This window comes from Lissotriton vulgaris, chromosome 2_1, assembly GCF_964263255.1.
Source record: "Lissotriton vulgaris chromosome 2_1, aLisVul1.2, whole genome shotgun sequence".
Classification (NCBI taxonomy): Eukaryota; Metazoa; Chordata; class Amphibia; order Caudata; family Salamandridae; genus Lissotriton; species Lissotriton vulgaris.
The window spans coordinates 1,353,268,135-1,353,280,632 of NC_141687.1; positions in this window are offsets into that span (position 1 = coordinate 1,353,268,135).

The window sequence follows — 12,498 nt, forward strand, 5'->3', positions numbered from 1 at the left end:
AAATCTGGGCCAAAGGATCCTTAGGTGCACTGTAGAGGTGGTGGTATGAAAAGAGCTACGAAAGGATGTGATTTCCTTCATGAAAAGGAGTTTTTGCCGAGCTGTGGGATCTCTATTTCTAATTGATTCCTTTACATTGGAGTGGGTACGATTAAAGTGTCACATTCTGACATCCTATAATTGTCTACTTAGTTTCCTTTAGGCCCACAGGATAGCCCTAGTCAGATCACCTTACCATATATCTGTAGCCCATTTTTACTCAACCACTCCAGATTATTCCCATCCCTCAAGCTGCACTCTTCGCTTTGTCACATCCACCCATAAGAATTCATCCATCTTGACCCTTACTAATCCTATTAAGTGTCTCATTACAAAGTAAACTAACATATCTCTCTAGTCCCTGCTCTTCGTGGTTGTAGGAAGGATGACCATGCGTTTTCTACTAACTTCTCCACACTCCTCCTTTAGTGACAAGACCTGCTGGCAGCCTGTCTGGCTTTATAATTGTGCGCCATCTCACTGAATTACACTCCTCTCCATTGGTAAATTATTCTGCTATTTTATCCCACTACTTAACACGACTTGGGAGCCGATCAGAGGAAAATGTCAAGTCAGAGGCACCATTGCCAAGTCAAATATACAAAATCACGCGGTACACTTTGGAAAAGCGTGAGAAATCTCTACAGTGAACAAGTAAACTAACTGTATGGGTTGCCTTCACATTCACATCACTAGAAACCTGCTGCAAGTATTTAGGACAAGTTCTAATCTTAAAAACAGGGAGTGTAATGTGCACACTAGGACAGTAGACCAGGTGTACAAAGTCATTACCAGTCGCATACCCTGTCATTTGCTAAATAGCAGGGTTTGAGACAGTTTAATGGCTTTGCAGAATGTACTAAATCCAAATTTCTGATTCTGTAACAGGTTACTGAAACATAACATGGATTTATAATGGCATTACTGATATCTAGTTGGTAGGAGGTGTGATGGGGACATTCATTTCAAATAGCGATTCATTATGGAATATTGGTATGTTATGGCGGAGGAGACAGCAGTCATTTGCCACCTGTTACTTCCTATCCCCCCAAAAATGTATTAAAATATCCTATTTCTATTAAAGACATTCAGCATGGGGGCAATGAAACAGGCAACACATGGGACACAGCAGCATCGAGCAACATGGCATACTGGGCGGGTATTTGATGGAGAGAAACACGAGAGGGAGAGAACTGGAAAACAAATGCACATGGACTCCTCTGGAGTACTTAAGCAAAATAAACTACTGTCCCTTAATAGTGAACAGTGAATAGATAGGAGAAAGACAATCACATAGATGGTATGGTCCAGTAGAGGTACAGACACAAAATGGGAAAAGCAAAGCCATTGAATAAGAAGCAAGCAAATAAGAGTGACAGTAAAGTCAACCAAGGGTAACGAATAGGAGGGCTGTAAGCCCTGGTAAGTTCTTGGTAAACCCACAATAGGACTAGTGGAAACATATCACTCAACTGTCTGATGGGAGTGACCTGAAAGTGGATGAATGGAGAGAGAAACACAGAAAGAAAATCAAGATAGACCAATCAACCAAAAGATAGGGATGCATATACTAGGTATGCAGTAGTGCCTAATTAGGACTGGTGGCTGCGAGCAAGCCAACCAGTACTCATTTTTTGGTGACGAGGACTGTTTTTTCCCTCATCAAACTTCAACCAAAAAAAACAGAGACAAAAAGCACAAAATGGGAAAGAAGTAGGAAAAGATAGATGGTAGAAGGGGGTAGAGAAAGATAGTAAAAGAAGGAGGGAAAGAAAGATGGTAAAACAGTGGCAAAGGGAGAAAGCATATATGAAAAACATACAGGAGTGAGATAAAAGGGCAAGGAATACCTGGTAGTTGAGTGAGGAGGCCTGAGGAGGAATCAAGACAATGTAGCCTTGGTATTCGGCACCTGACATGCAACAGTAAATTGATACTTGTGTAGCGCACTACTCACCCACAAGGGTCTCAAGGCGCTTGTACGAATACTGCTGTGGAACCTATCCTGGCTTTCCCTGTGAGGCGTCCACTCCAAGGCACCCCCAAGGTGGAGGTCAGGCGTTGCGGGGGCCGTTGTGGAGATTAAGTAAGCTATTGCCCAGAGTTGCAGAGTGGGACTCCATGATTGGAATAGGCACCGAGGCGAGAATTATCCGGTCCGTGATATTTTGAGCCCAAGAGTGACCTGCCGAGGCGGGGAATTGAACCCTGGTCCCTGGCTAGACCTCTGCATCAGTGTCTGCCGCTCTAATCATTGAGCCACACTTCTCCACAGTACTCATGCAATAGTGCTCGCCACGGGAGTCTCAGCTAAAAAGAGTGGACCCGGCACTTTTTCTTTTACAAACTAAGCACTGGATATAGTAGTGGAGAAAGTGGGAAAAGGCATGGCTCCGTGGCCTGTGGCCTGTAACAAGGGCAGGCTAGCCTGGCTGTCTGTGACAAACCAGGGATGACTTCTTTCTGCCCTACGCAATAGATGCAAATGCTTTCAACTTTCCTTCTCTGTATCGGCAGGCATGAAAATGAGTTTTGGCCTTTCTGAGCTCACCGGAGGGAAGATAACACAATGCAGCAATGGAATATAATGAACATATGGCAACTGTTTGTAAAAATAGAAGGGCGCATATCAGATTCAAGTGAAGAGCTTACTTATTTTAATCAATATTTAATGTAAAAGAACATGTTCGGGTCACTTCTTCATATCTGTAAACACGCTTTCTGGTTGTTGTCATATTTCAACAGTTAGCGGCAAAGTATCCAATAAGGTTTACGCCCAGAGCAGAATCCTTGATGTACTACCAGATTTTAATTGGATGTATCAATATAGGCTTATAGAGCCCTAATTTAAATTTTGGTTAGGTATGCCTCCTAGGTTTCAACCTCGAGTTCTTGAAGTGAAGTCTTCTCGGTAACACAACTGAATCAAACTTCGGAAATGCAAATGGATTTTAGTTCTGTATATCTCACAATGGGAACAATTACTGTAAATTATGCACATTACGGTATAGTGGTAGCACAATCTACATTTAATTTAAAAACTCATCCATGCTCTCGCAATATTGCAAGGCTGAATGCCTCCGGGTGCTGTTATCTCTGGAGCTGGTGCTTATGGAGTACAGATGCCATTTAGCATGCGAAATTACTGGGATTAAGATTGCAATTGTCATCAGAGTATATGTAGCATAAAATGTGTTTTCAAGAATATACTTATGCTTTGAAATGTCTGGCCTTCACATATCCAGCCACGACTGCATGAATCACGGGGCGGAGAAAGGGCACGCGCAGGAAGGTGGATGGAGGGGTCAGGGTGTGATTATTGAGCTGCAAAGCCTGTCAGAAACCGGCATGCCATGCGCTGTTGATGCCACCACGGATCAGCCGTGGGCAGGCAGCAAGGGTAAAGGTGACGGGTCAAACACAGTGCACAGCTGCAAGAGGGGGGAGCCGGAACTGTGCCAACCATGTGAGATGAAATTTCTCAGATCAGTTTAATGCCATCAGAGAAATTATTTAACCAGACAGCTTCTCAGGGTTTTTAGTCAGGAGAGGCTTCTAGGCGTGTGGGGCTTGGGTGGATAAATGCAGTTCTGTGATGGGCAACATTCAGACCGAAATCCGCACAAGAAGTGAAATACTACGGGCCATGGGGCATATTATCAAGGGGGTTTATCTCCGCTTTTTTGGCTTTAAAAGCCAAGAAAGCAGAGATAAAATTATCTCCCTATTACCTAGCTGTCGCTAACACCAGTTAGCGACAGCTAGTAGGAGATAGCGACCATCTTGGACCCCACTTTGCATGTCAGTGATATTTATCACTAATGACATACAAAGTGGGCGTGCCAAGATGTTAGCGACTGAAAACAGTTGTTAACATCGCTATCTCCTATTATCAACTTTTGGAGATATTCGCGCTAAGCGCGAATATCTCCAAAAGCACCTGCCCTGAGCAGTTCTTAGCCATGTTATCCAATGGGAGATGGATAACATGGCTAAGAGCATTAGTTCGCTAATGCATGAATATCGCTGACTTTTCAGCGATATTCATGCATTGCGGCGATTTTTATCGCATTTGTGATAAACCTTGGTAATACCAAGGTTTATTTGCCGTAAAATCGCCGCAGCTCTGCGGTAAATTTTTGTCTCTAACCAAGCAATAGCGATAATTATCGCTATTGCTTGGTAATATGCCCCCATATTATCAAGAACGGCCATAACATTATCGATGCTTTAGCAGCAGGAAACTGCTGCTAAAGCGGCGTCAAGGGGCTTGATAATACGCCCTTGTGAATTCCCATAGCAGCCCAGGTTCTGGTATGAAATTGGGTTTCTATGGGAATTCACAAGGGCGTATTATCAAGCCACTTATCGCTGCTTGAGCGGCAGTTTCCTGCCGCTAAAGTGGAGATAATGTTATGGCCGTTCTCGATAATGTGACCCTACTAGATTATCCTTGCACAAATATGATTAAATATGGTTCAGTACCGTTACATGTCCCAGCAACAGCGTCTATGCCTCCCTGTCACAAAGAGACACAACGGCCCCAATCTGGCTCAGACTCCCTTTATTGGTGTATCACCTATGGGGTCGATATGCTTGCATAGAAGTGAGCATTGACGTAGTGGGGTAGCACACACCCCTGAAACCCTGTGCGGAGAGTCTCCCTACAGGGGGCGCCATTCAAGCTGAGGCCTGGGAATTACTGTGAGATATTGGAGGCTTAGAGCCCCTCATCATGGTATGGAATCTACCCCACTCAATGGTGTGCTTTACATCACTGTGTTGTTTTATTGATTGGATGTCAATTTCATCCAGTTTTAATTGAACATGTCAGTAAAGTTGCAATTGTACGGAATGATCAAATGTCATATCTCCCTTGACACTGAATCTTGCTCCCCTCACGGACTCGTCCTCATGATTTAGGGTCTGATTAGGGTCTGGGAGACAGGGTACCCTGCTTGCCAAATCCTTGGTCCGCCTGACTCTTTTAAAGACCTTCAGACCTTAAATATTCAGTGGATAGAGCCACTGTTGGCTCTGTCAATGAAACACTTCCCCTGATGGTCCGAAGGAGTAGAGGCTGCAAGGGGAAGGAAATTTAACTGCCCGCCCGTTTTAACGTTGATGGTGAATGCCTATTTTTCCTGTCCCTCAGTTCCAAGGAAAGATTGATGGTGAGGGACATGAAGAAAAAGCAATAATGATTCACACACCCTGGGAGAAAACTCACAGGGTGTGGGGGTCATTTTTTGTTTTTTTGGGGTTTTCAGAAACAAGCTCCTGCTTGGGGAGTTTGTTTCTGAAAACAAAATAATGTAAACAGTTTGGCGAATGGCCATCAAAACAGACAGTGGCTGATGGTAGCTCCTGTATAGAGATGACCCTGAGCTGTCCGCCATCTCCTAATTTGGCAGATGGAGAACCAACAGGATGGTGGAGGTAATGTTGTCCATCATCCAAATGGACAATACTCCATCTGTCAAACTCTAAACCAGGCTCTTAGCCCTCAAAATGAAGGTCTTTGTATGCAGTATGAGATTTGGCACGTGGTAAACGGAGAGAGACAGGGATACAGTGGAGGAAGAGTGTATGTTACAAATGGGAGTCACAGCAGAGGGAAAGAAGAGGTAAGAGAGTGAAGGAAGGAAGCCACTTTATAGAGTGGGTGAGGGAAGTTAATTACTGTTGAGGGAAGGAGGTGGCATGATAGAAGGGAGTCCATGTGCACAGGAGTGGATGAGAAATGAGTTCACTGCTGAAAAAAAGAGAACGTGAGAGGGTTCGGGAATCTAGCATGTATGGGGATAAAGAAGGTGGGAGTGTGACTGAAGAAATTACAGAAAGCTCTTTGAATGGTGACAGCTGGAGACTCTCCAAATGACCAGAAATGTCAGTGGTTTAAGAGGAAAGGCAAGGGTACTGTGCCTGTCAATAACACATTCTGTGGAGAACTTGAGTAACAAGTTTGGTTGCCTTGCATCACTGAAACTGGAGCTCAGGTTGGGCCTTGCAGGGCTGGTGCTTGTTAGAAATTGGTTTTCTGGTTGACTGGTGTATGGGACCTGGTCAAGCAGCAACCACTATTCTAGGCAGTGTAAAGGACAAGCAAATCCGAAATGAATCTGTGCTCAACCTCTGGAGATTGGCACAGAGCAGCCAGGCTTAGCTTGGAGGCAATGTGTAAAGTTTAGTGCAACACTTCAAATGGTAAAATAGTGACACACCACACTAAAAAGTCTCACAACAGGCGAGACAAATAGAGCAACATTTAATAAATAAAGCAAGACTAAAACAACAAAAATCCAATAAGTAGAACTAGAGTTACAATTTTAAAGAACCCCTGCAAAATAGCACCTAGAAACAGAAAGTGCCAACCGCGACTATCTGGTCACCCTAGACCGGGTCAAAGTCAAAAGTTCTGGCTGATCGCGATCGAGTGCAGGTTGGCTACATTCCCAGATTAGTAACTCCGAAGTTTTATCTTCTCAAGTTTTGTGCCAGAAGTCCCGTTTGTGAGGAAGAAGTTTGCCAGAAGCAAGAAGAACGTCAATGACTATGGTTGGCGGGGCATGAAAAGTAGGACAGGCATTAGGAATGGACGGGCAAGAACCTCACAGATGTCATGCAATCTGACGATGTCTGCAAGTGGAGACATGCATATGTTGAAGAGTGTTGGGCTGAGGGAAGAGCCTTGGGGAACACGGCAAATGTTGTGCTTGGCTGTCGATGTGAAGGGAGGGAGGTGGCTATTCTGGACGTGTCCTGTGAAAAAGGATGCCCTCCATCTGAGCATGTCATCAGTTTAGGTGATGGATGAGTGTGTGGTGGGAGACCGTAGAGAGGTCAAGCAGGATCAGGATGGCTGATTCTCTTCTGTAGAGCAGGGTGTGGCTGTCATCTGTTGCAGTGATCAGAGCTGTCTCAGTGATGTGACTGATTCTGAATCCTGATTGAAGGCATCTATGCCAGGAAGAGCAGTAGTGAGATGGGTTGGTAGTTCTGGAGTTATTTGGGGTCTTGCAAGGGTTTTTTGAGGAGGGGTCCGATCTTGGTGTGGTTCTAGACATCGGGAAAAGTGGCTGTGGTTAGAGAGGCATTGATGATGGTGGTGAACTGGAAGCTGATCTTGTCTCTTCTGAAGTTGAAAAGTTGGTGAGGGCAGGGGTTGGTTGGTGCTGTTGAGTGGATGGAGTTCTTAAGGGTGGTTGTGTTTGGTGCACTGAGCCATTTCCATGTGCTGAGCACATGGTCCTATTGGTGGTTGATCAGAGGTTGCAGAGGTTGTAGGGTTGGGGATAGAAGTTCTTATAGATAGTTACTATCTTGTTGTGGAAATGGTCGGAGAGGGCTTGGCAGAGTTCTTGTGAAGGAGAAGTGTGGCTCACTGGTTAGAGCAGGCAGACCCTGAAGCAGAGGTCAGGCCCGGGACCAGGGTTCAATTCCCGACACGGCAGGGTCTTGAGCTCAAATGTCCATGGACTCGATAATTCTCGCTTCAGTGCCTGACCTAATCATGGGTTCACACTCTGCAACTCTGGGCATTAAGCTTGCCTAATCTCCACAACGGCCCCCCCGCGGCGGGATGCCTGGCTTTCACCTTGGGGATGCCCTGTAGGGGCTATCTCACAGGGAAAAACCAGGACGGGTTCCCAAGGCAAGCGCGGAGATACCCCTTCGGGGGTCGATTCAGGCGCTATATAAGAAACATAATAATAATAATAATAAGGGGGACCATATTTTTGGGGGCTGATGGGTAGGTGAACTCTCTGACGATGGTGAAGAGTTACTAGGCTTAGTTAACGCTGGTGTTGATCCGGTGGGTCAGGGCTTCTATTTTTGCCACTTTAATCTGTCTATGGTAGTCGTTGAGGGCTGATCTGAAGGTGGCTCTGTTGGTATGGTTGTTGCTGGTGCGCCATCTTCTTTTGAGCTATTTGCATTTGTGTTTTGATGTGCTGAGTTCTGGGGTGTACCAGTTGGCTTGTTTGGCGGCACTGGGTGTTTTTGCTGGATGGTGAGAGCAACTTGGTCGGCGGCCCTGGTGATATAGTCATTGAAGTTCTATACTGCGTGGTCTATGTTGCTGGTGTCTATGGGCTGTGTGGTGCTGAGGGCGTCCATCCATTGCCGCTGAGTGACTTTGGGCCATCTGCGGAAAGGGATGCTGTGTTGGATGAGGATGGTGCGCGCATGTCCGACAATGGTGAAGTGTTCGATGGAGTGGTTCAACTAGGTGAATTCTGAGGCGTGGTTGTATTAAATTCTGTTGCTAGATGTAAAGATGGGGTCCAGCTTATGTCCTGCCTTGTGCATGGGGTCCGTGACTAGTTGCTTGAGACTGATGTTGTCCAGTCGCTCCAGGAGGTCGGTGGAGTTGGTGTCAATGGAGTTGTATAGGTGGAGGCTGAGGTCTCCCAGGAAGATATAGTGTACGGATTTGTTAGTGAGCAGGGTGATGATTTCAGCAACGGTCTTGCCCAGTCCAGTTGTGGCCCATGGGTCTAGCGGTCTATACATGAGAGTGCCTTTGATGGTGGTGCTGTCTTTGGTGCAGAGGTTGAAATTAATGTGTTCCATGAGTGGTGTTTTTAGGTAGATGATGATGGTGCAGGTAATTGACTCCTTGTGTATGATGGCTATGCTGCCTCCGTGTCTGTTAGTGTGGTCACAGTGTTTGATCTTGAACCCAGTCGATGCTGGGGTGAGCCATGTCTCTGCGATGAAGGTTACGTCAGGTTGATAGAGGAGATGGTGTCCTAGATTTCGATGGCATGTTTGCAGAGCAACTTGGCATTGAGCAAGAGGCATCTGAGTGTGTCAGGAGGGGTCTTGGTCGGTACGGACTGTGTCATGCGAGATCCTGTGGTGGAAATCCATCCTAGAGTGGAGAGAAAGCAGCAATGGATACAGGTGAACAGTCCTGTTGTGAGCCGGGGGAATGCGGGGCAGAAGTTGTTGTTGTGATCGGGGTCTAGTGTATGAAGATTAGTGGGGGAGTACCTGTGGAATTCCTGAGGGCTGGGGTTCCCAGCCCTAGGTTTTGTCCAGGCAAAGTCATGTTCAGACTTGCTTGCCTTTGGTGCGTTGGTAGTGCGGCCAAACTGAGGCTTCCATTATGTAGGTCCTAGGAGAGGGAGAGAGAGTGGCACGGGACAGGAGGAAAAAGAGTAGGAAAATGAGAGAGCAGGAGGTGGGACCAGGGTGCAGAAGAGCGAGAAACGGTGAGGGAGGAAAAGCAGTCAAGGCTCACAGGGGACAGGAGACCTTGGTGCTGGTCCTTGAGGGCAGGGGAACACTTGCATTTGCTTCTGTTTGGCAAATGACAAGTAAGGCAGGCCTGCAGTCACTAGCAGCAGTCAGGGAGAGCTCCGCTGGACCTGAATGAAACATGGCAGTATGCCTGACTCTAAATAGAGTGGGCAAACTGTCAGTTTAGCATACAGGTTGATCCACCACATTCATGGCAGAATAACCTGCCTACCATACTCCAAATCAGACCCTAAGTTTTCAACCTGAGTGCATATTCTCCAAAAAGCAGGACATAAGACATGAGTACTCCAAGATATTTTTGTTTCACTCTAGTATCATCGACCTGATCAATCTGTCTGGGAGGCTGACCTACACAAAATCTGCTTTTGGTCCCTTTCCCACTTGAGTCTTCAGAGTGGATTTCTAGCAGGCATAAAACTAAACAAAATATATGCTCATGAGATTTGTTTCCAAAGCTGACAGATGTAGAAATATTGACAATAAGATTGTTCCAAAGTTAAGCCTGATAATCATCCTCTATGATGCGCTAACAATGGAAATACACACTAACTCAGTTATTAAGATCTTAAGAATAGGAAATATGCCCCCTCCTGTGCCCTACAATTGGCAAACCAAAATGTCATGGTCCTACCCTGAAAAACACTAGCAAGATCAGGAGGTATGTCTTTATCATCAACATCAGCTAAGGTATGGAGCACCTTGCCTCTTCATCTGAATTCCTTGTGCTCCACTCTCATTAGAAATTAAAAAGATGGGTCTTCAATCTTTAATGGGCAAGCATGGCTTGTCCTAACAAATGATGAGATATTCTTTACCCATGAGAAGTTTCAGAATATGTGTTCTTTAAAAAACATACCTGTCACATTGTATCATCAATAAAGATATGTCTTCAGAGAGGTTCACATTCATCTCTTTCCCAATCATTGAGGAATGGGGATTCAAACAAATTATTTTTTGTTCTTGATATTTGTGTTCTTCACTATTCTTAAAAAAACCTCAGAGCTATGGGAATTACAGGCAGTCCAACTAAGTTAAGCCCGGCCACCAGAGCTATTGAGAAAGGAAAGCAGGTGAAGAGAGGTTGCTCCACTTTAACTCTGCCTCTTTTACCATGATAAATGTGAAAGCGAAGATATAAGATATATATAAGTAATAAGAACGCAAAGTTTAAGGGTCCATGCTTGCCCACAAGAACTGGAATTCATCGTCTGGACATCTCTTGAAAATATAAGAGGCTTAAAAGAGCCTTAGTAGAGAACTGAAATCCAACCTTCACAACACTGCTTTTTAGCTGATTGTTTAGTGTGTGACTGTAGAATGCTCACTATTTTCAAGTGTGTTGCTATGCCTATGGAGGCTTATTGACAGCTACATTGCACTCAAGCAGTCTAATACATGAAATGACATAACATAGGAGAACCTGACAGCCCTTCAAGTATGGGTATCTAAAAGGCACCTTCAACATGACCTGTTTCCATGTAGTTTTCCTTTAAAACAGTGGAGTATTTTTGATGAAACATTCCTGGATGATTTGATTTGCAAGCCTCCTTAGGCAAAATACTTTTAAATCCGTGCTGTGAGGAACGTGGCACTCCTGGCTTTAGATCGAAAATCCAGAGCCTCTTCTGCAATTCTTTGAGTTATGCTAGACTCACTTAGGTGTGCTAGTATGAACTATCTCTTTCTCCATTTAGTCTCAAAAATGTTTTTCTCTTAATGATATTAAAACTTGTTTTCAATATAGAGGTTCGTGTCACCGTTATTTTCTATTTTCTCACTGCTTAACGCACTGATTGTGCCACCCACACTAGTAGCCTCTCAAACCTATCTCTGACCTACTATTGCAAGGCCTGTGTGTGCAGTTTACTGCAACTTCGCTAGGCATTTAAAACCACTTGCCAAGCCTTAAACTCCCCTTTTATTACTCACAGGCTACTCCTAATTCAGGGTCTAGGAAGCCGTATGACAGGGTGCAGTGGAATTAAAAGGTAGAACATGTACTGTTAAGTTTTACATGTCCTGGTAGTGACAAACACCGACATTTGTTTTTCACTACTGTGAGGTCTATTCCTCTCATAGGCTAGCATTTGGAATTCCTTAAAACACTTATTAAACTGTAGTTCCAGATCAGAAAGGAGCAGCTAGAGCATGTTTCATATCTTTGGAATGGTGGTGAAAAATCCTCTTTAGTGGTAAAGTTGAATTTGACATTACCATTTTGGTAATGCCACTTTTAGCAACTGGACAATGCTGTGCTCTTAACTTTGCTCTGTGTGCCTGTAGCCTGTCTCCAATACATGTCTTGATGACAGCTACATTTAGTGCATTCCCTCTAGACAGCAACAAACACAGGAAGGGCTTGGTATGACAGAGTACTTATCTGCATTCTGATAGTATTCCTGGGTAGGAAGGGGGAGATGGGAACTCACACTTACACATGAATAGTCTGTTTCCTGTCCCCACACCAAGGACTGGTTACCCCATTAGATAGCCAGGAAGACAGGATGGGTTTGAAAGGGATCCTTGTGCACTACAGAGAGCTGCTTTGAAGTCACACCCTACATGAAAGGCACTTTTGGGAATAAGTACCAGTGCTCCGACCTTACCAAAATAGGACTCTACAGGAACCAAGGACATTCTGTGCTGTTGGAGGGATTGCCACTTTGCTACTTGCTCTGCAGTGTTTGCCTGCTTCCTGCTGTGCTACAGGAGGGACTGCCATTTTGCAAACTACTCTGCCGTGTTGGCCTGCTGCCTGCTACTTCTGGCCTGGAATGAGAGGGACTGGATCTTCTGTCTACAACCTTGAACCCAAGACTCTCCAGGGGTTTGCTGACTTGCCTCCTGTCTTCTGGAGTCTGAGGAACATAAAGGAATTGCAACTTTATCGGACTCTGCCATCTGTCAATCCTACCCTTTCCTGAGGTACCCCCTCCAGTCCTGGGCCTTAGGTGTGGGCTCTGCAGCTGTTTTTCTGCAAAAAACGTTGCATAGACCCAACTGCATGAGAGAAATCGACGCATTGCTCTTCAATGCTGATGTACTGCCAAATAAATAACAACACAGGTCTGTGAGATTCAACAACAACGCAGAGCCGGTCTGAAGACAGCCCTGTGCTGCTTGATAATGAACTGACACATCAAGTCATGCCTATCAAAAATGAATGTGTCCTCCTGTAATGTAACAGGT